Source organism: Leucoraja erinacea, chromosome 4 (assembly GCF_028641065.1).
Source record: "Leucoraja erinacea ecotype New England chromosome 4, Leri_hhj_1, whole genome shotgun sequence".
Classification (NCBI taxonomy): Eukaryota; Metazoa; Chordata; class Chondrichthyes; order Rajiformes; family Rajidae; genus Leucoraja; species Leucoraja erinaceus.
In genome coordinates this window covers 100179940-100207907 of record NC_073380.1, presented here as the reverse complement: position 1 = coordinate 100207907, position 27968 = coordinate 100179940, and the positions used below count along the sequence as shown (strand labels likewise).

Genomic DNA, 27968 nt, shown 5'->3' with positions numbered 1-27968 from the left:
CCATGACAGCGACAGCTGATTGTGCGCCTGCGCGGTAGAACGCGGCTCAGCCCCATAAGCAAAATGGCGGCGGCGGCGGCGGCAGCGACGCGACTTGTGCTGCTGGTGTGTGGAGGTGAGTGAGCGAGTGAGCTCTGTGCTGCCTCTATTATCAAATGTCTTTTGCTTTCAAAGGGAGAAAATGACCAAAACAAAACGATTCATCCGTTTCCTCAGCAACTTTGATCTGTAGTGTGTTTTTTCTCTCTCTTTTCTGTTGCAGTTGCTGTCTTCCGGACCGCTGTGGTGTCTTCCTTTGCTATAGATTTGGATGACTCGTAAGTTGTCAGTAATTATTGTCTGTCACATCTCTGTTGGACATGATATTAAAGTAAATGGATTCCTAGAGTATAGGATATAAATGTTTGATTTGAAACAATCCTAAGCATAAACATCCTATCTAAGATGCAATGTGCATTTTATTAAATGTCAATTAATTCCAGCCACGTTAAAAAAAAAAAATTACAGTAGGTTCGGAAGAATGTAGAATTAGCCTATGGTTAAATGAATAAAATGATGATGCAAACTCCAAAATAAGCATTGTGGGTATTGTTCCTAAAGCTATATGAAATTCATAACGCGGCCATGGTGTTGGAAAACATTCCGTAAATAATGTTCCCTGGGGAGCTAAACATTCCTACCAGCTTGATAAAGGCAAGCAACTCTCAGAGGAGTTGATTAACTGAGAGCCAAGTCTATTCATTTTAAATGTTAGATTATGTGTTTTATGTCAACCTTAATGCAGGTTATTTGAATAAGGCAGTTTATGTTAATGGCACAAAAATCTGCCAAATTAATATAGTCAAATATATATTTTGTAACAAATGTAAATGTCCCTTATTTGTTAGTGAGGACTCCAGTTCCACATCACCTCTGGACAGGTTGGGTGAGTGGGCAGATGCATGGCAGATGCAGTTTAATGTGGATAAATGTGAGGTTATCCACTTTGGTAGCAAGAACAGGATGGCAGATTATTATCTAAATGGTGTCAGTTTGGGAAAAGGGGAAGTACAACGGAATCTAGGGGTCCTTGTTCATCAGTCAATGAAAGTAAGCATGCAGGTACAGCAGGCAGTGAAGAAAGCGAATGGCATGTCGGCCTTCATATCAAGAGGAGTTGAGTATAGGAGCAAATAGGTCCTTCTGCAGTTGTATATGGCCCTAGTGAGACCACACCTGGAGTATTGTGTGCAGTTTTGGTCCCCTAATTTGAGGAAAGGCATTCTTGCTTTTGAGGGAGAGCAGCGTAGGTTCACAAGGTTCATTCCCGGGATGGCGGGACGGTAATATGCTGAGAGAATGGAGCGGCTGGACTTGTACACTCTGAAATTTAGAAGAAGGGGATCTTATTGAAACGTATAAGATTATTAAAGTTTTGGACACGCTAGAGGGAGGAAACGTGTTCCCAATATTGGGGGAGTCCAGAACCAGGGGCCACAGTTTACGAATAAGGGGCAAGGCATTTAGAACGGAGATGAGGAAACACTTTTTCACACAGAATTGTGAGTCTGTGGAATTCTCTGCCTCAGAGGGCAGTGGAGGCCTGTTCTCTGGATACTTTCAAGAGAGAGCTTGATAGGGCTCTTAAAGATAACGGAGTCGGGGGATAAAGGGATCAGGGGGTATGGAGAGAAGGCAGGTACAGGATACTGAGTTGGATGATCAGCCATGATCATATTGAATGGCGGTGCAGGCTCGAAGGGCCGAATGACCTACTCCTGCACCTAGTTTCTATGATATGGGGAGAAGGCAGGAATGGGGTACTGATTGTGGATGATCAGCCATGATCACATTGAAATGAAAATGAAATGATTCAATTTATTGTCATTGTCAGTGTACAGTACAGAGACAACGAAATGCATTTTTAGCATCTCCCTTGAAAGGGAGACACAGGGCGTCGCGGTGTGCCCGAATGACGATGCTGGCTCGAAGGGCTGAATGGCCTACACTTGCACCGATTGTCTATTGGTGGGGATTAGCTTATTGATACATAGTTACGTTTCTGTAATGTTGTTTCTTGTTAAGTTTAAATAATTTATGTTTTAAATGGATTTTGTAGATCAAACTGAGATGTGAAGTTATGGGTAGCTTTTGGTATGTCAGTGATTTTGTAGACGCATCATATAAACTTCATTTTAAATACCTTTTATGTAAATTAAAGATACAGTTGCATGAGTGAAGTTGTTATTTATTCTTGTGGTTGATTGTAAACTACGTTAATGCTCTACAGTTTAAACATGACTACGATAAATTTTGGTCATCTTGTACAAGTTTACTTTGTCTTTACTAGAAATAAGCAATCTATTTCATATTATTCAAGCAAATAAATCGTGTATTCCCATTTAAAAAAAAGTTTTATATGTGCTGAAGGCCAGAATAAAATGGGTTTTATTGCACAATATATGCCTCTAATATTATCTGTACTGACTAAACATCACCAGCTATTCATCAGCTCTCTCCCAACCTCCCCAAATGTTCCTTTCTATTGACTAAGCTTAAAGTAGCCAATTGATAGTATTTAAACTGTTCAGCAAACTGGGTAATGTTGCTTTGCCAAACGTTTCTGCGTATACTCATTTTTTTTTTAGGAGAATTGCACCAAATGTTAATTTAGCAAAACTAAATTTACGAACTTGAAACTTATGAGACAATGTTCACAGTAAATGATTACATTATTTGAAATCCACGGGGCAAAGTCTGTCTCAAGACATGGAGAATAAAATAGGCATTTTCTAAGTTGACTGTCCAAAATAAAACATTGAAGAAATGTCTGATGTTTTGTTGAGTTAAAGTCCATTGTGTTTAAGAACAATTGGAAGATGGAAATTTGTGTGTGTAGTATTTTAGTGATAGGGAGAAGATTAGTGAGGTGCAAGGGATATAAGTAGCATAAAGGAAATATTTCTGTGCCATTCTGTGTGGCATGACCAAATCCATGAAGATGCTGGATGATTGGAGCTTTACTATACTTTTAGTTTTGAAGTCATTGGAGATGTGGCAGTAAGATCCCACATGGAACTAAGTGAAAATGACAAGATGATCTAATTGTTTTTATATTAGATTAGTCCACTGCATACAATTTATACAAAGAGCTTGAAATTGTCATGTTCGGGTAGCATCTGTAGTGAAATAAGCAGAATTAATGTTTCTGGTTAATTGCCAGTCATCAGATTTTCAGAATCTGCAATTTTTGACTAAGTTAAAAAGTTAGTTGAAAATATTTTACTGAATACTCATAAATAATCTGGAAAAATATGGGGTTGTAGAAGATAATTGATCTGTTGTGAGAGAGTGACCTACAGTTAATCAAATCACTTATTTGAATACAGTGATAACAGCAGAAAGGGGGGGGGGGCAGTTAAGTAACCTCAATGCTATTATAAACACCCACCATTTAGGGGGTGGGGGGGGGGGGGGGGGGGGGGTGGTAGAGTCGCAGAAAGGACAAGCAGGTAGACAAAAATGTTGGAGGAACTCAGCGGTGAGGCAGCATCTATGGAGTGAAGGAAATAGGCGACTGAAGAAGGGTCTCGACCCGAAACTCGCCCACTTCCTTCGCTCCATAAATGCTGTCTCACCCGCTGAGTTTCTCCAGCATTTTTGTCTACCTTTGATTTTCCAGCATCTGTAGTTCCTTCTTAAACTAAAGGGCAAGCAGCCTAATATTCAATGTGAAAAAAGCAGTAATTGCAAAATCAAAAAGATAAGTTTGTACAAAAGTAGGGTTAGAAAATGGTTATCATCATGCATGCCTCAAAGGATATTAGTTTGAAGAAGTTATGTGGATTTACCTCCATGTTATGATGAATGGTAAGATTTAGATAATTTACTTGTGTATATTTATATTTTATTTTAGATAGGTAATTAATTATGTAAAGCCTCTGATAATATGCTGTCATAAATTGCCTCGACCTACACCTTTAATTTTGTGGAATGGAACATTCAAATACTATTATAGACAATAGGTGCAGGAGTAGGCCATTTGGCCCTTCGAGTCGGCACCACCATTCAATGTGATCTTGGCTGATCATCCCCAATAGGTACCCTGTTACTTTCCTACATATTAAAATACTATGGTCTAATGAAATTATTAAAGATTACTAAATTTGGCAGAATGTAATTTTAAGAGCTGGGAATTGATACAATCCTGATTCAGTGATCTGAAACAGAACTTTTTCACTTCTGTGACACCTCTCGGGTTCTGTGAAAATGTTTTAAATGTGTACAAAGCTGTCGTGGAACTTAATTTTCCATTGTTTATGTTCCCAATAATGTAAAAATACTTTGAAGGGTAATCTACTGAACTACCAAGTGTAACTCTCCTAAACTGGCAGCAGATTAAGTGTGGGTCATTTAAATGGGGCTATGACTCCACACTGGATATAAGTATAAAGAAAATAATCTGTTCATGGTTGACAAACTCTCAGCATCCAGTGTAAACCACCAGCAATAGACTGATTGGTTCCACGGCTGAAATCAAGAAAACAGAATCAATGTTGATTTAGGGTATCCCATGTGCATTGCAACAATGAAAGCAAAGTGGACTCATGGGTAAGGGCTTCTGTGGAAGAATTATTTCTGTCAGACTTTTCATTGGTTCTTCATATCCCTTGTGTTGTGGATATCAATTATATGAAGTAAATAACTTGACATTGAATTTAACCTCATCTGTATTTATAAATTTGCTAGTAGATTTTCATGATGGAAATTGTACACTAAAATGTAATTCCTAAAGGAAACCATGTTGCAAAACAGGAAGTCGTGAAAAAACCCCTGCAGATTATGGTTATAAAATAAAGGGGAAATGCAGCAGTGGCGCAGCAGTAGAGCTGCTGCCTCACAGCACCTGAGACCCAGGTTCGATCCTGATCTCAGGTGCTGTCTGTGTGGAGTTTGCACATTCTCCCTGTGACCATGTGGGTTTTCCCCAGATGCTCTCACAAAGATGTGTGAGTTTACAGGTTAATTGGTTCCTCTAAATTCCCCCCATGTGTGCAGGAAGTGGATGCAAAACTAAGATAACGTACAACTTGCTTGCAGGTGATCGTTGGTGAGAGTTTCAATGCTGTATAGAAACATAGAATATATAGAAATTAGGTGCAGGAGTAGAACATTCGGCCCTTCGAGCCTGCACAGCCATTCAATATGATCATGGCTGATCATCCAACTCGGTACCCTGTACCTGCCTTCTCTCCATACCCTCTGATCCCTTTAGCCACAAGGGCCACATCTAACTCCCTCTTAAATATAGCCAATGAACTGGCCTCAACTACCTTCTGTGGCAGAGAATTCCAGAGATTCACCACTGTGTGAAAAATATTTTTCTCATCTTGGTCCTAAAAGATTTCCCCCTTATCCTTAAACTGGGACCCCTTGTTCTGGACTTCCCCAACATCGGGAACAATCTTCCTGCGTCTAGCCTGTCCAACCCCTTAAGAATTTTGTAAGTTTCTATAAGATCCCCCCTCAGTCTTCTAAATTCTAGCAAGTACAAGCCGAGTCTATCCAGTCTTTCTTCATATGAAAGTCCTGACATCCCAGGAATCAGTCTGGTGAACCTTCCCTGTACTCCCTCTATGGCAAGAATGTCTTTTCTCAGATTAGGAGACCAAAACTGTACGCAGTACTCCAGGTGTGGTCTCACCAAGACCCTGTACAACTGCAGTAGAACCTCCCTGCTCCTATACTCAAATCCTTTTGCTATGAATGCTAACATACCATTCGCTTTCTTCACTGCCTGCTGCACCTGCATGCCTACTTTCAATGACTGGTGCACCATGACACCCAGGTCTCGTTGCATCTCCCCTTTTCCTAATCGTCCACCATTCAGATAATGCTCTGCTTTCCTGTTTTGCCACCAGTGGATAACCTTACATTTAGCCACATTATATAGCTTCATAGCAAAAGGATTTGAGTATAGGAGCAGGGAGGTTCTACTGCAGTTGTACAGGGTCTTGGTGAGAGCACACCTGGAGTATTGCGTACAGTTTTGTTCTCCAAATCTGAGGAAGAACATTATTGCCATAGAGGGAGTGCAGAGAAGGTTCACCAGACTGATTCCTGGGATGTCAGGGTCTTATGAAGAAAGACTGGATAGACTTGGTTTATACTCTCTAGAATTTAGGAGATTGAGAGGGGGTCTGGTATAGAAACTTACAAAATTCTTAAGGGGTTGGACAGGCTAGATGCAGGAAGATTGTTCCCGATGTTGGGGAAGTCCAGGGCAAGGGGACACAGCTTAAGGATAAGGGGGAAATCCTTAAAAACCGAGATGAGAACTTTTTTCACACAGAGAGTGGTGAATCTCTGGAACTCTCTGCCACAGAGGGTAGTCGAGGCCAGTTCATTGGCTATATTTAAGAGGGAGTTAGATGTGGCCCTTGTGGTTAAGGGGATCAGAGGGTATGGAGAGAAGGCAGGTACGGGATACTGAGTTGGATGATCAGCCATGATCATATTGAATGGCGGTGCAGGCTTGAAGGGCCGAATGGCCTACTCCTGCACCTAATTTCTATGTTTCTATACTGCATCTGCCATGCATTTGCCCACTCCCAGAGTTGCCCAGAGATTCAGTTTGTATCTCTAAACTTAGGCTGAAAATACGTCATACATCAGTCAGGATAAATTTATAGTTGGGTTTTTGGGTCGATGATCTTCAATTCAGAACTAGGAAGAGTTAGTACTAAGTTGTTGTACAGAATTTCATTGTCCTATCTGGGACACATGATATTAAACTCTCTTGAACTTGAATGTAATTTGATTAGTGCAGGACGGTTACAAAGAAAGTTTTTTGTTCCAAAACTTTTTCCAGGGAGGATTTTTTCAGCTTATCAATTTCCCAAATAACTTCTCGCTGATTCTCTAGTCACCAATCAAAATCACATTACCTTCACAGTTTGCAACAATGTATCTGGAGTTTAGAAGGATGAGGGGAGGATCTGATAGAAACATAAAATTATAAAAGGACTGGACAAGCTAGATGCAGGAAAAATGTTCCCAATGTTGGGGGAGTCCAGAACCAGGGGCCACACTTAAAAGGGGAGGCCATTTAAGACTGAGGTGAGAAAAAACTTTTTCACCCAGAGAGTTGTGAATTCGTGGAATTCCCTGCCACCGAGGGTAGTGGAGGCCAACTCACTGGATTGATTTAAGAGAGTTTGATATAGCTCTAGGGGCTAGTGGATTAAAGGGATATGGAGAGAAGGCAGGCACGGGTTATTGATTGGGGACGATCAGTCATGATCACAATGAATGGCGGTGCCGGCTCAAAGGGCCGAATGGCCTCCTGCACCTATTTTCTATGTTTATGTATCCCTCTTAGGATCATACTGTCCCTCGCCAACAATTGGCCTATCAGTGAACCACCCTGCCTGAGATCATCTGTTGATGGCCTTTATTTGTCCTGCTCTTCCTGGTCTCTTCTTGTTACCAGTATCCCCCTCCCCCACCTGCACTACAATCAGTCTGAAGAAGGGTGCAGACTCAAAGTCACATCCATTTGTTTTTATCCCCGACCTGCTGAATTACTCCAGTATTTTGTGTCTATCTTTCTTATTATCTTTTGTTTGGCCCGTATAATGCAAATTTCCCAAGTTCAGCAATCGCGTTATATCCAAATTATGCATGGAAACGTGTTATATCAGAGCTACCTGTAAAATACATCTGTTAATTTGGCATTCGTATATTTCAAATTTGAGAATTGCTTACAGGTATAAAAGTATGATAGTTATAAATGTATGGGCAACGTCTACCACTTGGTACTTGGGCTTTGAGTTACTGAACCAGACCATGATGCAACCAGTCATATCATGCACCTGTAAGATTCAATAGACCATTTGCGAGATGCTGAATCTTCTCAACTGAGTACATAGAGGTGATGACAACCTTGCTTTGTGCTTGCATCAAAGCGCTGGACCAGGACAGATCTTCAGAGATATGTACGCACAGGGACTTGATGCCATTTGTTGATGGAATCTCTACTTTCGCTTCCTGAAGTTGGCAATAAGCTAGTTGGTCTTGCTAACATTGACTACCAACAACAGTGGTATCGTTGGTGAATTTAAAGATGGCGTTGGAGATGAGTTGGCTGCAAAGTCGTGGGTATAGAGAGAAAAGAGCAAAGGACTGAGCACACAGCCTTGATGTGCCTCTATGCAAGTCAAGTCAAGTTTATTCGTCACATACACATAGGAGAATTGCAGTGAAATGAAAAGTGGCAATGCTCACGGACTTTGTACAAACAAACAAACAAACAAACTACAAACAGAATAGAACAGAATCACATATTCTTTTACATATTAAATATTGTGGGTGAAAGGAAAAAGGGAAAAAACCCCACAAAAAACAGCAATTCAAAAAAAGCAGTAGAGTGGTTCAGTAAAGTTAGTCCCTGGTGAGATAGGAGTTTACAGTCCTAATGGCCTCTGGGAATAAACTCCTTCTCAACCTCTCCGCTCTCACACCATGGCAACGGAGGCGTTTGGAAGCAGCGTGGCCGCCAAACGGAAAGCGGTGAATCTAATCCCGGCGGAGGAGAGCGTTCAGCGTCCACTAATATCTACATATATCCAGAGGGTTGAATTGTGAATGAAAAACCAGCATTTGGAGTATTGTGAGCAGGTTTGAGACTCGTATTTGAGGAAAGATGTGCTGACGTTGGAGAGGGTCCAGAGCAGGTTCAGTTTAGTGTAGAGATACAGCGGAGAACGAGAAGATATTTATCCCAGGAGGGAAATTGATCTGCCAACAATCATAAAAAAAAATTTTTTTAAATACATGAAACATGAAATAAAGTGACCGTGAAGGTAGGAGAGAAGGAACAGCCAGAAGCAGCGAAAGCTATGATTGGCTGGAAGTTGGTGATTTGGAGGGAAAGGCATCATGAATTGGCTGAGATGTCGGCAACAGGTGAAGAGATTGGCTAAGGAATTTAATTTACAAATTGGTAAATTAGTAAAAGGCAATTAATCAGCCAATTTAAGCAAGGTTGCTCTAGGGGAGCTGTCAGTCGAGGAGTGGCTTGTCCAGGGAAGTACCTTGTGAGAAAAGTGTGAGTATTTGGCTCAAAAGTCTTCAGCGAGGAGGCTGAGGCAAGGAGGCTACCCTTGTTTGAAATTGTGTCCTGTCTTCTGAAGAAATGGCAGGCATGTTGGAGCAGTGTGTTTCTTGCAGGATGTGGGAAGACAGGGACACTGCTGGTGCTTCTGGAAACTACACCTGCAGAAATTGTGTCCAGGTGCAGCTCCTGAACGAACGTGTTACGGCCCTGTCCCACTTGCGTGTCCTCGGCCCGCAAATTACGCGACCTCGTCGTCGCGTTGAGGCGCACGGGCATCATGTGGCCGCGCGGGGCCGGTCCCACTGAGAAACGCGGAGTGGTATGGAGTTGTGCGCGAGATCGCGCGGCGCTCCAAAATTTTGTAGCGAACAAAATCTTTGTGCGCCACTGGCCTGTCGCGTACCTGACGTGCAAAGTGGGACAGGCCCAGTACCCTGGCGCGATGCAACGTCTCACCTCCAACAGCAGCAGAAGCAGGCTAGCGATCGCTGAGCTCGGCCTGGGGCTCACGGCCGTTGCGGTCCGGATCCGCCCCCACTTCTACTCCTAGAGCGAGGCCAAGACCCTTCTTTCAGACTGAAGAAGAGTCTCGACCCGAAACATCACCCATTCCTTCTCTCCAGAGATGCTGCCGGTCCCGCTGAGTTACCCCTGCATTTTGTGTCCTTCATCAAATGACGTCATGCGCTCCAGGCGGCTGTGCGGTTGCATGAAGTCGCGCGCGACCTTCGCGGGATCATTGCGCCTCAACGCGACCACGAGCTCGCGTAATTAGCACGCCAAGGACACATTAGAGGGACAGAACTAGGGAAGCAGCTGGATGACCTTGGCGCCATTTTTCAGAGTAAAAGAAAAAATTGGGGGCGCAATCAGTGTTTCCACTTTGAAGGAAATTACCCGCAATTCGGGAAATTCTGGTTCCGTCCTGCTGGATGATTTGAGGGAAAAAAATATTTGCGATTATCCGCGCCTGCGCAGTTGGGGGAGGCCGGTGATGCAGTTGCAACGCAAAATGACACCGTCTCTCTGCACGTGCACACAATGATACATCGCATCGATGCCTCGTGCCTTGTCTGAGTGACTGGAATACTGCATTGCGTGGCAGGAGGGGTAGTCTGTTTTTTATCGGGGGTGTCAAACTACCCGCGAAGGGTACAATCCAGCCCGCGGGATGATTGGGGGGGAGGGGTGGGCGCTTCTCTGGGCCCGAGGCTGTGATGTCTGCCCGCCCAGTCCATCGCCTCCATCCGCCGGTCAGCCTGGTGCCCAGTCCGGTTGACCGTTCTCCCATCACCAGGTGGGAGTTGGAACGACTGACTCTGAATACAGTCCTGACAGCGGCCCGGCGACCTCAAACACCCAGGCGCTGCTACTGCTGCCTGCCCCCCCCCCCCCCCCAAGTGTTACCCCCCCGCCTCCCCCTTGCCTTCACCTTCCCCCCCCCCCCCACACCGCCAGCCCCTCGCCTTTCCTTTCCCACCCCCCCCACCCCTGCCGGCCCCTTGCTTCAAAATGTGATTTGGGATCTTGTTTATGAGTCGTCATAGAACTAGAATTTGTTTTAATAGTATGACAGTAAAATAGGTCAGTTTGAAACCAATCATAGTGATGTAAATGCACCATTTAGTTGTCTTCAATTTTCATGATGGAAATTTAAGTCGCACTAAATGTTGTACAGGTGCACAACCTTTTATCCGGTGTTCCAGAAACCGAAAAGCTCCGAAAACCGGCCATTTTTTCCAGATGTCGTCTGCGCACCAAAGCTCGCGTTTGGCGCCAAACCTGACCCAAAACGACCCACGGTCAACCCAGGTCTGTACTACTGTAGCGGCTGCCTCCTCCCTGGAGACCGGGAGACGCTTAAACATCTGTAAATCATTGCTTAAATGTTAGTCAGTTAGTTCGGAGGGCTTTTATGTGAAGGGGGGTGAAGGGGTAAACTTTAATTCTTAGTCCCCTACCTGGTCGGAGAGGCGGGGAGCGGTCAATGCCTTACCGGGTCGCCGTGCAGTAAGCTCCGCAGCGCTGTGGCCGGTGGGGCCGCGGGCGGCGCTGGTTGTAGCTCCGACCCCGGCAACTCTACCCCTGGCTGCGAGGCGCTCCAAATCCAGCGCGGCCCGCGGCCGGACGCCCCAGCTCCGCGAATGTCGGGAGTCGGCGACATCGCAGCGCTGGGATACCAGCGGGGTGCGGGCAATGCCTTACCGGGTCGCCGTGCGGCAAGCTCCGGAGCGCTGTGGCCGCCGACACACAACATCGCGGAGCGTCGCTGGATTTGGAGCCGCGCAGCCAGGGGTAGCGTTGCCGGGGTCGGAGCTCCAACCGGCGCCGCCCGCGGCCGGACGGAGCCCCCAGCTCCGCGGCTCCAAATCCAGCGACGCTCCGCGAATGTTTGGGAGAAGGCGGCCACAGCGCTCCGGAGCTTGCCGCACGGCGACCCGGTAAGGCATTGCTCGCACCCCGCTGGTATCCCAGCGCTGCGACGTCGCCGACTCCCGACATTCCCGGAGCTGGGACGTCCGACCGCGGGCGGCGCTGGATTTGGAGCGCCTCGCAGCTCTGGGTAGAGTTGCCGGGGTCGGAGCTACAACCCGGGCGCCGCCCGCGGCCGGACGGCCTCCCCCCCAGCCCCGCGCGGGTTGGGAGTCGCCGACCAGGTAGGCCCCTAAGAATGAAAGCCCCCCCCCCCCCCCCACCCCTACACCACCCACCACCACATAAAATCCCTCCAAACTAACTGACTAACATTTATGCAATGATTCTCCCGGTCTCCGGGGAGGAGGCAGCTGCTCCAGACTTTTCAAGCCGCCCGCGCTACCTACCTAATCTACGCTAAAAATCTTCCATTCTGAAATCCGAAAATGTCCGAAATCCGACAAGTGTCTGGTCCCAAGGCTTTCGGATAAAAGGTTGTGCACCTGTACTCGCATCACTATTCCATGTTGAAATTGATGTGATATGAAGTTGTTGGGTCAGGAGGACCATTATCCAGGAGGAACACTATCCTGGAAACTTTCCAATCGGGTTTCAGGGCCCACCACAGCACAGAGTCTGCCTTGTTGAAGGTACATAATGACCTACTGCTCACCGTTGACTCTGGCGACATCAGCGCAGCATTTGATACTGTCGACCACACCATCCTAATTGACCGTCTCTGGTACGGGGTTGGTATTGATGGCACTGCCCTGAGATGGTTCATCTCCTACCTCAAAGGTAGGAGTTTCTCGACTAACATAGGCAACTCTTTCTCCTCCCCAGCTAATCTCTGCTGTGGGGTTCCACAAGGTTCCATCCTTAGCCCCATTCTCTTCTCCCTGTATATGCTCGCCTTAGGCCAAGTCATTGAAAGGCACGACATTTCCTTCCATTGCTACACAGACGATACACAACTCTTATCTCCCCCTGAAGCCCAAAAACCAATCACATCTACTTAACCTTACCCGCTGCCTCGAGGATATAAAATGCTGGATGGCCCAGAACTTCCTCCAACTAAATGAGAGTAAGTCTGAGGTCAACTTTCTCGGCCCCTCGGACTCAATTAAAATGAGAGCAGGCAGCCTTGGAAGCTTTACCCCACTACTCAAACCTCGCGTCAAAAACCTTGGCGTGATATTTGACGCTAGCTTCTTTCAGATTCGGACGATAGCTAAAATAAAACAATTCCTCCACTTTGATGACCTTGAAAAGATCATCCACACATTTATCTCCTCCGGCCTAGATCACTGCAACTCTCTTTACACTGGCATCAGCCAATCTTCCCTGTCCCGCCTGCAACTGGTCCAAAACGTCGCAGCGAGACTCCTGACGGGCACCCGAAAAAGGGACCACATCACTCCGATCCTGGCCTCTCTCTCCACTGGCTCCCTGTGCGGCTCCGTATACATTTCAAGACACTCCTCTATGTCTACAAAGCCCTCAATGGGCTTGCCCCCTCCTACATTAAAAGTCTTCTCACCCACCACTCCACATCCAGGTCCCTCAGATCGGCCAACTTGGGGTTGCTGAATATCCCGCGGTCTAGGCATAAGCTTAGGGGCGACCGCGCCTTTGCGGTTGCAGCTCCTAGACTGTGGAACAGCATCCCCCTTCCCATCAGAACTGCCCCCTCCATCGACTCCTTTAAGTCAAGACTAAAATCTTATCTAAACTCCCAAACCTTTCCTGACGTCCACTGAGCAAGGGCTATATGTATATATGTATGTAGTTTGTTTGTTTATACTTTTCTTATAACAAATGTAAAGCACTTTGGCCAACGAGAGTTGCTTTTTAAATGTGCTATATAAATAATTGTGACTTGATTAAGGGTGCACTGCGCACACTAACAATCTTAACAGTAACAAGCAATCAAATCAACACACAAAACATTTTCTAAAAAAAGGTTTTCTTTACTGCAAAAACTGACCCCAATGATCCCATTCCACCCACTCATTACTCTTGACTCAACCAAAATTATTTCTGAAATATTGGTCATAAATCTGGTGCAAAAATGCTCCAAAATAAGGCTAAGAATGCACCAGAGAGCATCTAAAACCCCAGAGCTTGGCCACAAGGGACTTCGAGCTTTGCACTTGTGCGCACATTATTTCACATAACAATTTGTGTAATCCTGAGAATTCCTCAGATTCACCACTCTCTGTGTGAAAAAATAAATTCTCACCTCGGTCCTAAAAGACTTTCCCCTTATCCTTAAACAGTGACCCCCTTGTTCTGGACTTCCCCAACATTGGGAACAATCTTCCTGCATCTAGCCTGTCTAACCCCTTAAGAATTTTGTAAGTTTCAATAAGATCCCCCCTCAATCTTCTAAATTCTACTGAGTACAAGCCAAGTCTATCCAATCTTTCTTCATATGAAAGTCCTGCCATCCCAGGAATCAGGCTGGTGAACCTTCTCTGTGCTCCCTCTATGACAAAAATGACTTTCCTCAGATTAGGAGACCAAAACTGTACACAATACTCCAGGTGTGGTCTCACCAAGGCTCTGTACAACTGCAGTAGAACCTCCCTGCTCCTATACTCAAATCCTTTTGCTATGAATGCTAACATACCATTCGCTTTCTTCACTGCCTGCTGCACCTGCATGCCTACTTTTAATGACTGGTGTACCATGACTCCCAGGTCTCGTTGCATCTCGCCTTTTCCTAGTCGGCCACCATTCACCATTTCCTGTTCTTGCCACCAAAATGGATAACCTCACGTTTATCCACATTGTACTGCATTTGCCCACTCACCCAACCTATCCAAGTCACCTTGCAGCCTCCTTGCATTCTCCTCACAGCTTACACTGCCCCACAGCTTCGTGTCATCCGCAAACTTGGGGATGTTGCATTCAATTCCCTCGTCCAAATCATTAATATATATTGTAAATAGCTAGGGTCCCAGCACTGATCCTTGCGATACCCCACTAGTCACTGCCTGCCATTCTGAAAAGGACCCGTTTACTCCTACTCTTTGCTTCCTATTTGCCAGCCAGTTCTCTATCCACATCAATACTGAACCCCCAATACCGTGTGCTTTAAGTTTGTATACTAATCTCTTATGTGGGACCTTGTCGAAAGCTTTCTGAAAGTCCAGATATAACACATCCACTGGTTCTCCCTTATCCACTCTACTAGTTACATCCTCGAAAAATTCTGTAAGATTCGTAAGGGGATATGGGGAGAAGGCAGGAACGTGGTACTGATTGTGGATGTTCAGCCGTGATCACCTTGAAAGGTGGTGCTGGCTCGAAGGGCTAAATGGCCTACTCTTGCACCTATTGTCTATTGTCAGGTTCGTATTGCCACTCTCATCTTAAACCTATGTTCTCTTTTTTGATTCTCCTATTCTGAGTAAAAGACTGTGCATTCATCCTATCTATTTCCCTCATGATTTCTTACATTTCTATAAGATCGCTCCTTGGCCTCCTGCTTTCCAAGGGATAAACACCTAGCCTGGCCAATTTCACCTATGGGTCAACTTCTCAAATCCTGGCAACATCCTTGTAAATCTCTGTGCTCTTTCCAGCTTAATGACATCCATAGCAGGGTGGCCAAATCTGAGCACACTATTCCAAATGTGGCCTCACAAATATCTTGTACGACTGTGACATAATGTTCTAACTTCAATACTCAATACCATGACTGCTGAAGGTAAGTATACCAACAGCTGCCAAGTATACCAAAAAAAAAATCAGGAAAAACAAAAAAATAAATAAATATTGGGTTAACAAACATTTTTTGAAATAAATTTGACTTCAAAATTTGAGGTAATGACTACATTTGAAATGTCTGACCAGTGCATTATAAAGCCTCAGAATTGCATCCCTGTATTTATTTTCTTGTCCTCTCGAAATAAATAATAATATTGCATTTGCCTCCCTTACTACCAGTTCAGCTTGCAAATTAACATTTTTGGGAATCTTGCAACAGCACTCCCAAGTCCCTTTGCACATCATTTCTGAATCCTTTCCCCATTTAGAAAATAATCTGTGCTGTTATTTCTAGTACCAAACTGCATGACTGCACATCCTTAAATGCAACACATCTCACTCAGTTGAATTCAACTCCATTAAAGCCCTGTCCCACTGTACGAGTTCATTCAAGAGCTCTCCCGAGTTTAAAAAAAAATCAAACTCGTGGTAAGCACGTAGAATGTACGTAGCGGGTACATCGGAGCTCGGTGACGTCTATTAGTGGCTCGTAATGCTAATGGCAGGTACTCTGGGAAATGCGGTAAGCTCGGGAATAATCGTGAACATGTTGAAAAATGTCCATGAGAGCCCTGAGTACCTATGAGCGGCCATTACCATAACTCTTTGAGTTCGAATCAGGGCAAACTCGGGAGAACTCTTGAATGAACTCGTACAGTGGGACGGGACTATTAGCCATTCCTCAGCCCATTTGCCCCGCTGATCATGGTCCCGCTGTATTTCTTGATAACCATTTTCATTGTCTATGACATCACCTATTTTAGTGTTATCTGCAAACTTTCTAATCATGCCTTGTATATTCTCATCCAAATCATTGAAGCAATGGGCCCAGCTGTATCCTGTTCTGCTCTGGGTACATGGTGATATTTTGAATTTATGATCCAACAAACACAAACAAGAAATCTTACACAAGGTACAGATCAACAGCATACACCCGAGACAAAACAGCAGGTTTTGCTATTGGAATTCATGTCCTTGATCACTATGCTTACTTTATTCACTGGAACAGCATTAGTTTCAGAACACAGGTTTGAAGTATTAAATATATTGGTGTTTGTACAATTAGTTGTGTGGTACAGTTGTCTGGAGTGGGGCTGGAACTATGAATTGTGTATCATAGAACAAAGGCTGATTATTCTGAGTAAAATGATGCTCAATAATCAATCGGAGAAATATTTAAATTTTTAGGAACTTAAATTCTCATTTGACAATAGACAATGGGTGCAAGAATAGGCCAATTGCCCTTTGAGCCAGCACCGCCATGCTATGTGATCATGGCAGATCATCCACAATCAGTACCCCGTTCCTGCCTTCTCCCCATATTCCTTGACTCTGCTATCTTTAAGAGCTCTATCTAACTCTCTCTTGAAAGCATCCAGAGAACCAGCCTCTACCCCCCCCACTGTGGCAGAGAATTCCACAGACTCACAACTCTCTGTGTGGAAAAAGTATTTCCTCATCTCCGTTCTAAATGCCCTACCCCTTATTCTTAAACTGTGGCCCCTGGTTCTGGACTCCCCCAATATCGGGAATATGTTTCCTGCCTCTAGCATGTCCAAACCCTTAATAATCTTATGTTTCAATAAGATACCCTCCAACCCTTCTAAATTCCAGAGTATACAATCCCAGGCGCTCCATTCTATCAACATATGACAGTCTTGCCATCCCGGGAATTAACCTTGTGAACCTACACTGCACTCCTTCAATAGCAAGAATGTCCTCAAATTTGGAGACCAAAACTGCACACTATAATCCAGGTGTGGTCTCACTAGGGCCCTGTACAGCTGCAGAAGGACCCCTTTGCTCCTATACTCAACTCCTCTTCTTATAAAGGCCAACAAGCAGGCTTTCTTCACTGCCTGCTGTACCTGCATGCTTACTTTCAGTGACTGATGAACAAGGACTTCCAGATCCTGTTGTACTTCCACTTTTCCCAACTTGACACATTTAGATAATCTGCCTTCCTGTTTTTACCACCAAAGTGGATAACCTCACATTTATCCACATTAAACTGCATCTGGCCACCCACCCAACCTGCCCAAGTCACCTTGCATCTCATAGTATCCTCCTCACAGTTCACACTGCCACCCAGCTTTGTGTCATCTGCATATTACTTGTAAACCCTTAATCTAAATCATTAATATATATTGTAAATAGCGGTCCCAGCATCAAGCCTTGCGGTACCCCACTAATCACTGCCTGCCATTCTGAAAGGGACCAGTTAATCCCTCCTCTTTGTTTCCTGTCTGCCAACCAATTTTCTATCCATGTCAGCACCCTACCCCCCAATACCATGTGTTCTAAATTTTGCCCACTAATCTCCTATGTGGCCTTATCAAATGCTTTCTGAAAGTCCAGGTGCTCTACATCCACTGGCTCTCCCTTGTCCATCTTCCTTGTTACACCCTCAAAAAATTCCAGGAGATTAGTCGGCATGATTTCCCCTTCGTAAATCCATGCTGACTCGGATCGATCTTGCTACTGCTATCCAAATGTACTGCTATTTCATCTTTTATAATAGACTCCAGCATCTTCCCCACCACCGATGTCAGGCTAACTGGTCTATAATAAGTAGTTTTTTGTGCATTAATAAAGTAGCTTTCAGATTAATTTGTTTCAGATTCACTCTTTGTTAGAAAAGGAACAAAAAGGGCCTCCAACAATATTTTTTTTAATGGAATATTATATAGTAGGCCAAACACTCAACATTTATCATAATTGCAGACACAGGAATTTCAATTCCGGAATCTTGAGCTGAACTCAGATTTAAAAGAATAGGTCGATTGTTTTGGATGATTCTAGAGCCACTTCTTTGACGAGCACTCACAGATTCTCCAGTGCCATCATTGAATCTGAGGATAGAAGAGCACGGGGCCAGGTCAAGTGCAGAGGTTAAAGGGAAATGTAGGGCTGGGGATAGGTGATGAGTGTGCAGGAGGAGAAAGGAACAGGGTGACTGGAGTGGTGAGAGAAATGTTTACGTTCTGGAAAGGCCAGGGAAAGGTAGGGCTGGTTAAAAGGCATTACTTCAAATTAGACAATGTTCATACTGTTGGGTCGTAAGCTACCCAAGTGGGATATGAGGTGCTGGCCTTCCAGTTTGTGTGTAGCCTCAGTCTGGCAATGGAGAGTACAAGGTTGGTATAGAAATAGAAAGAGGAGTTAAAATGGTTTGCAACCAAGAGAGTCAAGAGAGAGAGAGAGTCAATTTAATTGTCATTTGGACCCCTGGAGGTCCAAACGGAATGCCGTTTCTGCCGCCAAACCTTTCCCACAGATAGGCCCCAGGACACAACAAAATTTACCTTTTACAAAAACCTCCATCACATAGCTGTGATGGAAGGCCAAAAAAACTTATCTCTCCCACTGCACTCCCCCCCCCCCCCGATGTCAGAGTCAAAGTCAAAGCCCCCGGCTGGCGATGGCAATTGTCCCGCGGCCATTGAAGCCACGCCGGGTGGTGCGAGGTCGCACACCGGGTCTTGGTGTTGGAGCCCCCGGTGTCCGCTCGCAAAGTCCCGCGGCCATTCCAGCCGCGCGGGGCAGTGGTGTTGGGCCCCGCTCCAGGAGCTCTTCGACCCCGCAACACGGGCGGGAGAATTCGCCGTTGCAGGAGCCCCGAAAAGCGGTCTCCCTCCAGGGATCCGCGGGCTCCCGGTGCCGCCGTCCGCAGACCCGCAGTAGCAGCCTTCGCATCAGCAGCAGCATCGGCAGCAGCAGCAGCAGCAGCGCTCCTCCACCGCTCCACCCGCTCCGGTCTCGGCCAGCTCCGCGACGGCAACGGTGAGTCGGCACCAGAGTCCCCGGCTTCTTCCCGTTGGAGGCCGCTCCTCGTTGCGGCCTCAACGACACCTGAGACCCGACGAGAAAAGGTCGGGTCTCCAGTGCAGGGAGAGATTCAAAAGTTTTCCCCCCCCCCTCCCCCCCCACACACACCCCAACATAAAATAACAAAAACTACATAAAAACACAGACAAAAAATAATAAAAACGCGGACAGGCTGCAGAGGCCGCTGCTGGCCAGAGCCGCGCCGCCTACCAGATCTACCGGAAAAAAAAAACCAGGAACTCCAGCTGCCCATGGGGGACAGAGCACAAAAGTGTTTGGTGAAATGGTCAACTACAGAATCTTGAAAGCGTACATCACTGGACTCTGGAACAGCTTTCTCTGTTACCAGACTTTGGAATGGTCCTTTCAAAAGGTAATGTAGTGTCTGATTCACCTCTATCCTGTTGTGGACATTTGAGTTTGTCTATGGAACTGCTGCACTACAAAGATGAGGACTATATTCTTCACGCTGTATTTTGCCCTTTGCTCTTTCGATTGTACTTGAGTTTGACATGATTGCATTTATGTATGGTATATCTGATCTGTTTGTATAGCATGCAAAACAAAGCTTTTTGTTGTACAGGTGACAATAAATCTAAACAACACAACGGGACCGACAGCATTTCTAGAGAGAAGAAATGGGTGACATTTTGGATCGAGACCCTTCAGATCTTAAATGTCACCCATTCCTTCTCTCCAGATATGCTGCCTGTCCTGCTGAGTTACTCCGGCATATTGTGTCTCATCAGTGTATAACCAGTAAACGCGGTTCCTTCCTACATATAAATCTAAGCAAAGTCTAAACTTGTGGTCTCCTTTACATTGGTGTGTCCTGTAGCACCGAATGCAGTAGATGAGGTTGAAAGAGGTGCTACAGGACCTCTTACAAATATTCTGCATTTAGATTTGAGAAAACAACAAATTGAAGAAAATATTGCAAATGGGAAAATAGGGTTGAAATTAACTAAAGTTGTTGATAATGACTGAGGTACAAAATCTTGATTCATTTGGAGAAACAGATAGCTATATATATTGACTAGCGGTTCAAGAACTGCAGATTTAATGTTTCGAGCAAAAGATATAAAGGGGATGTTGAGTGGATGGGTGTCGAAATTATAATTATGATTTGAGGAATCACTCTGAGACGAGGAATGGAAAGTATGTTAAGGGGAATTGTGTTGTTGCTCATTGTAGGCTATAAGGAATGACCTGGTAAATGAGAAAATTGAATAAGCAGGTTTCTCCCTTCTCTGCCATAAACCATTCCGTTATTTCACACAGTGATATCGTACAGGAAGATAAAATCTATGGAATTAAAATAAGGTATTTGTCCAGTGATTAAAAATATGGGGAGTGGACTTCCCCGTATTACCATCTGCAGTCTTTGCTTGGCACATTTAGGTGCACTTAAGCCTTGTGGCAGGTTGGAATGGCATTTGAAATTCCAATAAAGTGCTGAGACTATGCACTTAAATGCCATCAAAGGTTTTTTTTGCAGCTGACAGAGTTGTTTGTAGCTTTGCCAGCTGAAAAACTGAAGTTTTGAATTAATATTGAAGAGTATTTAAAATGCTGCTGAAATTAATTGTTAATTTTCTTTTAAAAATTGGAAGTTAAAAAGCACAACTTTTAAAATATTGCTTTAACATTTTGTAGTTTAAAATTACTGTACTTTAAAAAGATTATAATTTATTTTTCATTTAACTATAAGTATATTGTGGTCACAAAACTGTGTACTTGGCTTACAATTTGTACTGACACAGCTAAAAGTATAATTTAACCTTGCATATCCATTCTAGGCTGCATAATCCCTAATCAGTTTAAAAAAATAAAATTTAAAAAATCAGTAAATCCCATGACACATTCAGTTCAGATTCTACAATTTTGCAAAAAGTCAGAATGTTGGCACTAGACTCAATAGAGTAGAAAGTCTGATACCTCTGACTTCTGCATTTTAATGTGTAGGCCAAGTGGTCAGAGATGAGCTGAAGCTGGTATGGACGATGTCTCTGGTGGTCCTTGAAGAACTGCCAGATAGAGGTAAGTACGATTTGGCCCAGTGTATTTTGGGACCAAGTGCAAGTCTTGCTATGTGCAGTTTGGCGACAGAAATGGCTCTTTGGCTTCCAGTGACCAAAATCCCACTAGAGAGAGATTTCCAAAAAAAGTCTTAGCTTGAATACTATATATGTTGGAATTCTGAATTTGACACAATGGTGATTTTGTTGCAGGTTTAAAGAAAATAGAGAAGATGACATTTGGTTGGTAGATGTAAGTATGGACTTATTTCCATTTGTTAAATTTAAAATTAAATGCAGTAGAATGTCAGGCTCATAGACATTTTCCATTACAGCTAATTGACTAATAACACACCAAAAAATAACACTACAGTTGTTAGTGATCTTTAGAGATCAGCTAGCTTGTTTTTTCAGTTAGCAGGTTCAGTTGTTTATGCAGGTGCACCACATAAACTGCAACGGTACTGTGTGATAAATGCCATCTTATGCAAGTGAGGTTATTTTGAGCTACGAGAGCTAAGCTACTTCGCAATCTAGAATGGCCAGTGACCTATATACTAAATGTCTCTTCTCAGGACTGTCAAGAAACATTTTGCTGATTTGTTACTGTACAATATGACACTAGAATATTTGCACCCCAACTACAACCTGCTGTTTATTGTTTTAAAAATCTGCTGCCGACTGATTTTACACAAATGTGCATAGAATCATATTCATAAGGATAAAATTAGACCCTTTGACCCATGCCCATGCCAACCATCAAGAGCCCATCCATGCAATCCCATTTACCAGCACTTGCACTGTAGCCTTCTGTACTTAACAATTCAAGAGCATATCCAGATTTTTTTTATTAGACGTTGTGAGAATATTAACTATTTGCTCAAGCAGTGTGCTTCAAATCACAACCACCCTTTCTGGTGGAAAATAAATTATCAGATCCTCTGTGATGATCTTGCCACTCACCACATCTGTGCTCTGTGATTTCAGATGCTTTTGTTAGAGGGAAACGTTTCCTATTATCTAACAAATCTATGCCCACATATAAATTTGTACATCATTGTCAGATTCCACCCCATCACCCCTCCTCCCACCTCTGCCTCCCCAAAAAAATTCTCTGCTCCAAGAAAAACAAATGAATCTTATCCAGATGTTCCTCGTAATTCAAACATTCCATCGCAGCAACATATTCTCTCGCATAGTGTGGCGACCTGAACTGTGTGCAATATTCCAGCTCTGGACCAACCTATATCTTGCACTATTTTTGATATTGCTTTCGTAATTTATTTGGTCCATGCAGGTAATTAATCTTTAGCAACTGACATTTTTGGTTCAAAAGGTATGATTAGGTCATGCAAAATGTTAATAGCCCAATTATTATTTATTTTTGCTTATTTCAAGATCATTACTCCAATAGTAGTTATTTGAAAAAAATAAGAAACATATGCATTTTTCAATCTGTAAGGGTCAGTTTAATCCTGAGAAACCAGGTTGTGCTAGAGGTTACTAATGTTGTTAATGCAATTGCTGTTCATTAAAGAATATATTTTAGTTTATAGCAATGTCTTTTCTTTAGATAATTAAAGCTAGTTTTGAACCTTTTGGGTTAACTTAATAAGTCTGCAGTGTCAGTTTTATTGTGTCCAGGTTTACAGCACAGGAGGAGACCAAATCCTTATTTTGCTCCATGTAAGAACAATCCAGCTAGTTCCACTTCTGACCACTTTTTTCTCTCTCTCTTCAGTCTGGCCCTTGCATCACAGTACAACCTTCTCTCCACAGTTCTGCAATTTGTTTTATTTTGAGTACTTTATGGTTAGTTCCCTGTTTAAACTCCGATTTAATCAGCCACCACAACTCGACTAGTGGCACATTCCATTTTTTTTTTTTTTTTTTTTTTAAATCATTCTGCCATCAGTTTTTCTCTACTCTGCCTACATCCGCCACCATCGTAAGTAACTCTTAGATCCATACTCAACCTCATCTTTTGCTCGGAGACCAATCCCAGTTTCTCAAGTTAGATCTACCCAATTTGCCTTGACAAACAATGCTGCCCTGCCCCAGTTAATTCATTCTAGTTCAAGTGACTACTAATACTGATTTGCGTTCCTGTGTTTATTTTTGTACCCTATGAATCAAACTCATTTACTATTATCATTACCTGAATAAAATGTCCCAACACTGATATACATGGTTATAAAGCATTCAATTTTAATGTTTTAGTTGTTGGATTGTACATCTGCAAATGCATTTAGTTGCATTAAGGAGTGATGCATCACAAAATTGGCACAAATGGTTGTTAACTCTCACACAAGAAACAATTTTGTTTTTCTATGAATGACGTATCGCAATTTCCTATCCTTTGAGTCATTCTTAGGCAATTGTTGTTTGGCCGAATGATTGTTGAAAGCAGCAACAAGCAAGATATTGAAACAGCTGGTGCAGAAATAGATAATTTAGCGTTCCAAACATGTTCCACCATTGCAACCGCAAGAAATGCAACACCTGTCCCTTCACCTCCCCCCTCGACTCCATTCAAGGACCCAAGCAATCGTTCCAGGTGCGACAAAGGTTCACCTGCATCTCCTCCAACCTCTTCTACTGCATCCTCTGCTCTAGGTGTCAGCTGATTTACATCGGGGAGACTAAGCGTAGGTTGGGCGATCGTTTCGCCGAACACCTCGCTCAGTCCGCAATAACCAACCTGACCTCCCGGTGGCTCAGCACTTCAACTCCCCCTCCCATTCCCAATCCGACCTCTCTGTCCTGGGTCTCCTCCATTGCCAGAATGAGCAACAGCGGAAATTGTTTAATTGCTTGCCACAGCTTCGTCTCAACTTTGTAATTGTATGTATGCATGGACTAGCCAGGTTCTCTGATTATTAAAATGTATTGATCTTCAAGCTTTTCAATAAGTGTGGTATTTTAGCACAAAGTTTAATCTTTCTAGTCTTTTTTCCTGAACTATGTGGCATTTCATTGACTCTCATGCACTTGAGTGCCTTCAGATTCTAGAAGTAATGTTGTAAATTTGTTTTTTTCCCCTTGCATTGGAAGGTTTTTTTTATCCATTTGTAGCCCCTTTGCACCTCCTTGTAGCTCCCTTTCCTAATAAGCTTTGTACTACTAACTCAACATAAACATTTTTTTTTAAAAGGAAATGGGTGAAGACCAAGCATAAAGCGCCTGTCCCACTTGGCGATTTTTTTTTTTCCAGTGACTGCTGGTGTCATTTCAAAATCCAGCAGCGACAAAAAAATGTTGCAATACGTCAATACGTCATCACGCCACGACTTTTTTGGCGACCTGATACATCAGTCAACGATGCCGCCAGTCACTGAAAAAAATCGGCAAATGGGACAGGCCCTTAAATAAGACGAGAAATGGTTAGTTGTTGTTTTGTGAAAATACGTCCATAGTATTTCTTTTCTGGCAATTAAACAACCAGCTATCCACTCTAATACAGTGTCATCGATTCCATGATCCCTAATCTTAAATGAAGTGTGTGGCACGTGATATGTTCCATTGTCAACCCCGCTTGCTATACCCTCAAAGCAGCTTTAAATTATTTAGTGCAAGTAATCACATGTTAAACTGTCTAATACTGTGCAAATAATACTCTTTGACCAGCAGCACAGTCCCCGCGATGTGGAAAAACTCAACAGTGATTCCCATCCCAAAGAAGGGCACCACCAAGGTCCTGAATGACCTTAGACCAAGTTCATAGCCAACTGAAGCAGCACAGGTAGATAGGGTGGTAAAGGTGTATGATATGCTTGCCTTGATTGCTAGGAACATTGCACATAAGAGTCAGGAAGTCATTATGCAGCTCTATAGGACTGGTTAGGCCACATTTGGGTATTTCGTGCAGTTCTGGCCGCCCCATTGCAGGAAAGGTGTGGAGGCCTTGGAGAGGATGCTGAGGATGTTTACCAGAATATTGTTTGGATGAGAGGGTTTTAGCTACAGGGAAAGGTTGGTTAGATTTGAATTGTGTTCTCTAGCACATCAGAGGTTGAGGGAGAGAATTGATAGGTATATAAAATTATAAGAGGCATAGATAAGGTAGTTAGTCACAACCTTTTTCCCCAGGGTAGAATTGTGCAACACTAGAGGGCATATCTATAAGATGAGAGAGGGAAAGTTCAATGGAAATGTGCAGAGCACATTTTTTATGGTGGTGAAGGCCAGGAGCGCACTGCCAGGGGTGGTGGTGGAGACAGATACGATATTGGCATTTTAAAGGCTTTTGGATAGGCACACGGAAGTGCAGGGAATAGAGGGAATATGGATCATATTCAGGTAAAAGGGATCAGAGTAATTAGGTATGTTCAGCACAAACTTTGTGGGCCAAAGGACCTGGTCCTGTGTTGATAATAGTTGATCATTTTCCTATGTTGATAATAGATTATTTAATTGTTGTGCAATATACTTTTGTTCTGCAAACATTCAGATTTTTAAGTGAAATGTGCTTATTTTAGAAGCCACATATTCCGGTTGGGTTATATAAATTGTAATCTTCTTATTTTCTCCCAAATTTTAGATACTTAATATCCATATTGTCTTTAGTACTAGTCCAAATCCTTGAATGATTTAGCCCAGGGAATTTTGTGACCTGGTCCCAGATCAAAACTGATGTAAAGATGTCTAAACTAATCAAATTATGCATTTTGTTAAAATGGAAGCACACCTAGTCACAGACCCACAGTTGCACATATTTTTCAGGCTCCAGGGTTTCCAATAGGTTAGTACCTAATCATCATCTTTTTTTGTTAATTTCCATGAAGTAGGCAGACATAAAATAGTGTTTAAGAGGGAACTGCAGATGCTGGAGAATCGAAGGTTACACAAAAAAGCTGGAGAAACTCAGCGGGTGCAGCAGCATCTATGGAGCGAAGGAAATGGGCAACGTTTCGGGCCGAAACCTTTCTTCAGACTGGAGACATAAAATAGTGCTTTGCAAAGAGAGCAGTTATTTATATTTTGTTTAGGTTAGTTAGGAAAGGAAATATTCAGTAATAATTAGTTTTACAAATGCCAAAATTAATTTTATAAATTTCTCAAAACATGAGCTCTGTATCTTTCAGTCTGTTAGTCAAATGAAATGTTTTATTAAGTTGTTACAACACTGAGTAAGTCAAGCAAAGTAATAGGCACAATTTGTTAGGTCATGATCCCTAACAAACCAGAAGCATTGTCACAAGATATTTATATATATATACACATCATCGGGTGGTGCTGAGATGGCAGCCTGTGTGTGATTTAGACTTTTTTGTTATTTTTAATGTGTCTAAAATGTATGTTTTAATGTTTCTCAGTATGTTTTTATGTGTGGGGAATAGGGGGAAACCGTTGTCAGTCACTTTCCTCGACAGAGATGTGATCTTTCTCCATGTCACGTCTCCATCCCCTCCCCCGCGGCCTAGCAACTGGATTTGTGTGGCCTTTCCTGGACACCGACCTGGAGCTTCAAGCCACAAGCGAGGCTCCGCGGATTTGCCATCGCGGAGCTGCGTCACTGTGGAAGTACTCCGACCGCGGGGTTTGTGGACTTTTAACACCATGAAGCCGCGGTCTCCGGTAAGAAAAGCCGACTTGGGAGCTATATGCTAGTGTTTCTGTCCTGACGCCATCATCCTAACGATCGGGCTTTATCATTGGGCCGTGCTGAGGGTTAAAGGCGGTGACCACCACGGGTGAACAAAGGAGGAAGATGACTGAACTTTATTGCCTTCCACCACACTGAGGAATGTTGATTCCACTGTGGTGGATAGTTATGTTAAAATTATTGTTTATTGTGTTCTTGTTTTACTTGTATGGCTGTATGGAACTCAAATATCACTGTACTTAATTGGTGCATGTGACAATAAATGTGAGCTTGAACTTGAACTATTGATATCCTATTCTTCCTTTTTTTTCACTTTAGTGTTTGATCAGTTGTGCCCTACCTTGTGATATTTGATGTGTTTAACCAGAAACCAATTCTAACAGCAGAAAACGTAACAAGTTGTTTTTTGATTATGAAAGTTGGGGAAAGCAGAAGATATTGGTGCATTTACTCCATCTCAAATGCATGCAAATAAGCAATAAAAATGCCTGTGATCATTTTGGTGAAGATCTGATCCAGAGTATTAGATATAATGCACTCCATAGTGAAAAATGATAATTTGGTTAGTTATTAGGAAGTGGTGGCTGCTAACATGTGTGTTCTGAAAACATTTTCAAAGAAGCTTTTGCGTGAATAAGAATTTTGCCCGAACAAATGATCTAAAACTGCATCGATTATTAAGTTAAATCATTACATTGTTTAAACAATAGTGAATTCACTGACTACAGGGTCAGCTAGTAACCTTTGCTGTGGTTTTATTTCAGTTTTATGCACCTTGGTGTGGCCACTGCAAGAAATTGTGGAACTGGACAAAATGCTGTGGATGAGGTAGCTACTGACAATGCGTAATCAAGAATTTTAAAGTTGATTTAATTTTGCATATTGGTCTCCATTTGATTATTTTGAAAAGTGCAAGTTGGAAAGATTTGGGATGCAACCAGGTAGACAAAAGTGCTGGAGAAACTTTTTGCAGGTGAACTGTGCTTTTCTGTCTTGCATTGTATAATTGTCTATCTAAACAAAATGCTTTGGAGAGAAAGAGTTAAACCATTAGAATGACCCTTCAACAAAATTGAAGAAAGTTACATATGACAAGTTTAAAGATGTAGAGGTAAAGAAAGGAGAGTGAGAAAGGGAAGATGTGTGATAGTGTGGATGGGAGGATAACTAAGTGAATAAAAGGATAAATAAAGAGGATAGTTCATGAATTACTCAACATTAAAAAAATATG

General features: G+C 43.2%; 1 long non-coding RNA gene across 1 annotated transcript; it reads left to right on the top strand.

Moving 5' to 3' along the window:
* Window positions 1-18: 18 nt before the first annotated feature.
* Window positions 19-27538, top strand: LOC129696733 (uncharacterized). The gene is made up of 4 exons (XR_008723392.1): window positions 19-115; window positions 263-317; window positions 21346-21385; window positions 27502-27538. It is a non-coding gene; the product is annotated as an uncharacterized LOC129696733 (long non-coding RNA).
* The last annotated feature ends 430 nt before the right edge of the window (window positions 27539-27968 follow it).